The following is a 5,401-nucleotide window of genomic DNA, read 5'->3' on the forward strand; positions in this document are numbered from 1 at the left end:
TTGTATTTTTTAGTAGAGACGGGGTTTCACCGTGTTAGCCAGGATGGTCTTGATCTCCTGACCTCGTGATCCACCCATCTCGGCCTCCCAAAGTGCTGGGATTACAGGCTTGAGCCACCGTGCCCGGCCTCAATTCATTCTTATTCAAACCACAATTTGAACACCAGGGGACAGGTGGGGCAATCTCAACATGAACAGTCTGTACTGCACTGGAGTAGATTCTAGAAAAGCTGCAGCGTCTGAATAGGGAGGACCTACCAGGAGACGCTGAGGACAGGGACAGGCAGGTGTAGACAGAGGTGCCTTCCAGAACTGTTTAGTCACAACACCCGCAACCCCTCTCCCCGCAAGCCTTCTTGTTATGATCCTCATTGGAGCTGGCTAGTTACAGAAAACGTCTGTACCAGTTCACAAGGAGAGAGAAAGACATGGATATCCTTCAGTTTACAAGCTACGGTAGGAAGGCTGGGAGTATTTCAAAAAGGAAAAGAAAAATCAAGTCTCGGCAACCAGACCCTAACATCAACACAGAAACTCTGTCTAGAAAACAGAAATGTTTTGTTGAGATTTAAGTAACAGCAAAACTTCCTTATCCCAAACAAACATCACCTTCGCTCAACTGCAGGCAACCATTCCAAGTCAGAAAACAGACAGTGATACTCAAAGCAGACAGCCTCAATTCACGCATGCGTTCCTGGCTGACCATTCGGTGGCTTTATTGTAAGGACAGGAGAAGAGACCCTTTCCTGGGTTTCTTCAAATTCACACAAGTGGACTCTTACACAAAGAACCTGGGCTAGCCTCCATCCATATCAGCCACCTCCAAAAATCCCTTTGGGCTAGCTCTCCTCACCCCAAATCTTCTCCTGGAAGAAAGTCCCTTAAAGAAAAGGAGAATCACTTCCTAGCCCAAAATTGCCTAACAATACCCTAAATCTGTTCTGAGTTCAGAGCAGAAATACGTGTTCCTTCCAATCTGTTCAGATAATCAGGAAATGCTGTACCTGCTGGGTCTGCACGTTTAGCTCCCGACACACCTGCTACTGCAGCCGGCATGAGTCACCCACACAGGCATTGCACGGTGTACTTGTCAACTACGGATTCAGCGGCTCAGCAGCTTGCTCTCACGCACACCGGATGGCAACTGTCTACCCCCCAGAAGACGTGTCAGGGCAGACTGGGTAATAACCCAATTTCACTCAATGACACACACATTCCCGCTGTAGGTTTGGGGAGAGGAAAGGAGGGAGGGGGTACACAGAGATGCTTTCCCCACTTATGGGCAGGCTCCCATAGGCCCTGGAAGCCTGATACAGCTCTGCTACCGTCAGTAGAGGAAGGGCAAATTCACTTGGGGAGGAAAATGGAAATGACGCCCCAATTTCAAACCTCCTCCTGAACAAAGCCTGTCTTCTGTCCCACTCTAGGTTCCCGCTTTTTACAAGGTCCCATTATAGGATCCCAAATTGGATCCTGGACCAGAAAAAAGACATGAGTGGGACAAATGGAGAAATCTGAATAAGGCCTGTAGATTAGTTAAAAGTGTGTGTCAATGTCAGTGTCCCAGGTCTGATCATTGCACCATGGATATATCAGACGTTAGCATTTGGGGAAGCGGGGTAAAGGATATAGTGGAGCCTTTGGCATTATTTTTGTAACTCCTGCAAATCTAGATTTATGTCAGAATCAAAAGTTAATTTTTTAAAAAAGACAGCATGTTAAATCTAGCTGCCTGATATATCTTACTTTATGGTATTGCTTAAAAAAATGTACATCATAATCCCGACGGCAAATTTTAAGTTATTCTCATACCAATGCTGATCAATTCTTTGATACAAAAAGAAACAAAACAAAACATTTGCTCAGCAGCCAGTCACTCTGTGCCGCTTCTGCGTCCCTGCTCCAAGATGCCGTATTATCTGATGGGTAAGTGGCATCTTTTCATCCAAGCCCATCTCAACAATGTCCAGAAACAGAGTTATTCCTTTGCTTTAGACATAACTCTAGCTTAAAGCAAATATAGCAATTTCTGGGAATTTTCCAAAGAAAATAATACGAAATGTGGACAAATCTTTATGTACAAAAAATGCTCACTGTATTACTTTTAAGGGTAAAAATTTGGAAACAACTTAGTGTCCAACAATAGGGAATTTGTCAAGCAAAGTATGAGTCAATGCCTGCAGCAGAATACAGTTACCATGCCGTCATGACATGGGGGAAATGTTCAAATAAAATTACACAAAAAAAGAGGAGGAGAAAAAGTTGTATATTTTGCAGGATTTCACCAGTGAGGAAACAGATCAAATTGCCAGCATTACAGTGTGAATTAGATGTTTTTCCTGCTTTGGGCACTTTTGTGTAGTTTTCTATAAAAGAAAGAGAAAGAGCATAGATTACTTTTTAAAATCAGACAGGGAGGAGGGGTGGTGGGGTTGATTATCAGTTTGCCTGAAGGTTTCAACTTTTCCTCTCCCTGGTCAGTCTGAGCACAGAACTGGGGTGGGAGCAGAGGGTGGGGAAGGGCCGCAGGGAAGGTGCTGCGTCAACCTGGGCAGTTCCAGGACCTGCATGGGGCCAGGGGCACTGAGGGCCCCAGCTCCCCGGGTAGGAGGTCGTGCCACTATGCACTGCCTTTTCTTCTTCCAGTGCTGCTTTACCTTCTCTTGCTCCTGGAGCAGTGCTCACTGGAGACACTGGGACCCTGAGCGCTGACCAAGAGTGATCCCTGACAGCGTCTAGATTTCTATGCAGAAGGGACTGGCTGGGAAATGGATCACCCACAGGTTCTAAATGAGAACCTACAGGCTACAGGAGAGGGTTGAGGGGCGGAGGAGGGAATCCCACCTCTGGGAAAGCATCCTCAGGAACCCTGGATAGCTCCTGGAGGTGAGGACAAGTACCAAGGAGGGAGAAGGAAAAGGAGGACCCTGGTTAATCTGCACGCCAAGGGCGGAGTCGCTCATTCATTCATTCAACAAACATCTATTCAGTGCCCACTCAGTGACAGGCACCGCACTGCCCCCAAACAGGGCAGACACAAAAGAATAAGGGCAGGAGGAAGCTATGGATACAGAAGCGGTGTGCTTTCCGTTCCGGACTCAAGACGTAAGCCCTCTCCCCACACTGGCCAAGAAACCACTTCCACTAGCAAGTTGCGCCAGAAAGGGGAGGTGGCGAGTGGGCTCACTGGACTGAATTCCTGCCACCTCCCACTTATTCAGAAAGCCCGTTCACACCCTGGCCAAATGCATCCCCGCGTCCGCCTGACGGGTGGCCCAGTCCTCGCCCGAAAGCTGCTCGCCAAATGCCCCGCTCACCCCCCCCCCCAACCCCAACGGTGAGAGGGGCTTGGCCGCGTCGCGTTCTCCAAGCGCTGCGCCCCAGCAGCGTCCCAGGTCGCCAGTGGGCGGACGCCAGGAGCTCACGGAGGCGGCACCGCTCCCGAAGTAACGGAGCCCGGAGGGTGCCCAGGCTTTAAGGCAAGTACAAGGGGCCGAGCGGGTTCGCCGAGGACGCGCGGGCGTCTACCCCAGCTGAGGTTCGGTCCCTCCAGGCAGCCAAGGCTCGGCAGCGCTAGAGGCAGAAGGACGACGGCCGAGAACGCCCAGGATGGGGTGGTCGCTGACCACCGTGTCCCAGGCAAATCAGCTCCGCTTGGAGGCAGGGGGATGACTAAAATGACCTCCAAGAAGATGTCAATTGCAAGAACAAAAATTTCAACCCAGAATCTCGGGACCTTCGGAAAACGACGCGGAGGAAAAAAAGAAAGAAAAGAAAGTAAATCAGATCCCTTCCCCGAACCGCAGGGAAACTTACCTCCAACTTGGCGACCCAGCTGTTAAGTAGAACCAATCAATCCACGGACGGAGAGGAGGTCCTGGGTCTTCTGAGCCCAGCTGATACACACCAAGTAATCCACGTTAAGGGATCCGCAGCCCCCCACCCAATTCCCCACTTTCCATCCAAGGCCAAAGCGCCTGGTCCTGACCCTGTCCTCTGCGCTCCAGACTGGAGGAGGTCGGGGGCGGGGGTCCCCAAGCGGCCGCATTCTCTTCCCCAAGGGTGGGCGCGCGACGCCGGCGGGGACCAGATGCCCCGCGGACCCCGCGAGCGCATCCCGCCTCCTCGCGCTGGGACAGCACCCAGCCTGGACGCCGCTCCTCGCCTTTCTTCCCCACGCATCGCCAGCGCAAACCAAAGATCCCCGCCAGGAAAACCCCTCTGCCAAGCCGGAAAGCGCCGAAGGCGGATCGTCTCTCGGACCTGGTTTGCAGGTTCACAAGGCCTGGGAGGCTTACGGTGGGCGCCTGCCTAGCATAGGGTCCTTGGGCAGAAGCGCAGAACAAGAAATGCCAGCCTCGGTGGCCCGGTCCTCCGGCTACCCGCTCCGCACCGCGCACCCGCGCCGGCTGCGCGCTCTGTAGCCGGCCGGGCCATTCGGCCCTTATATACCAGGCGGACCCGCGACGGGGCGGGGCGGAGCGGGGTGCGTAGGGAGGGGGCGGGGGAGGCCGAACGGCTTCCTGGGAGTCGTAGTTCCGCTACGTAGTCCTGTCGTAGTCAGGACAAAAGTTAAACAAGAATGGAAACGGTTGGGGTTTGCCCACCACAGCTGTCCTCCCTTGCACCCTTCCTTCACAGACAAAGCTGACATTCCGGTCCTATTGTCAATGCCGCTAGGTCTATTCTGGCCTTTGTGCATAAGGTGGGTCACACCAGCCCTGCATGCCGCCCAGGATGGCAAACCTTGGTAGCCCTAGAGTCAGGCTATCCCAGTTGGGCCCCAGTTCTGGAGACGAGAGGTCCGAAATCAAGGGGTCAGCAGGGTTGCTTGCTTCTAGGGGCCGTGAGGGAGAATCTGCCCCGTGCCTCTCTGAGACCTGGTTGTCACTGGCTGTCTTAGGTGTTCCTTGGCTTGCAGCTGCCTTACCTTCATCCTCCACCTTTTACACGGTCTTCTCCGTGTATCTTTTCACATAGTTTTCCCTCTGCGTGAATCTCTGCCTCTTCACACTGTGGTGTTTCCACAAGGATGCCAGTCATACTGGATAAGGGGCCCACCCTGATCCAGTATGACCTCATCTTAACCAATGACATCTTCAACAACCCTATTTCCAAATAAGGTTATGTTCTTGGAAGTCCTGAAGATTAGGACTGCAATATATTAATATTCTGGAGTTGGGGGGGTGGAACAATTCAACCCCTAACAGGTCTTCTATGCCTTGTTGCACCTGTTAACAGCTATTGTGACTAACCAACCCTTTTGATAAAAACAAGCGCTGAGAAGCAAGGTGAAATCACAAAATCACTGAGGCTGTGACAGGAGAGGAAGCCAAGAACATTGGAATCTCCTGGGCCAGGTTTCCCTGTGGCCACCGTGGGATTGCTGGAGAGGAAATTG

The 5,401-nt window shown here is 51.9% G+C and overlaps 1 long non-coding RNA gene across 1 annotated transcript in view; it reads right to left on the minus strand.

Moving 5' to 3' along the window:
- Positions 1 to 4,460, minus strand: part of LOC108537439 (uncharacterized) — a 193,549-nt gene extending 189,089 nt beyond the window's left edge. The window contains exon 1 of the long non-coding RNA XR_001887813.1: positions 3,817 to 4,460. This is a non-coding gene — a long non-coding RNA (uncharacterized LOC108537439). The remainder of the gene's footprint in view (positions 1 to 3,816) is intronic.
- Positions 4,461 to 5,401: the final 941 nt, after the last annotated feature.

This window comes from Rhinopithecus bieti, unplaced genomic scaffold (genome assembly GCF_001698545.2).
Source record: "Rhinopithecus bieti isolate Rb0 unplaced genomic scaffold, ASM169854v2 scaffold_13400, whole genome shotgun sequence".
Taxonomy (NCBI): Eukaryota; Metazoa; Chordata; class Mammalia; order Primates; family Cercopithecidae; genus Rhinopithecus; species Rhinopithecus bieti.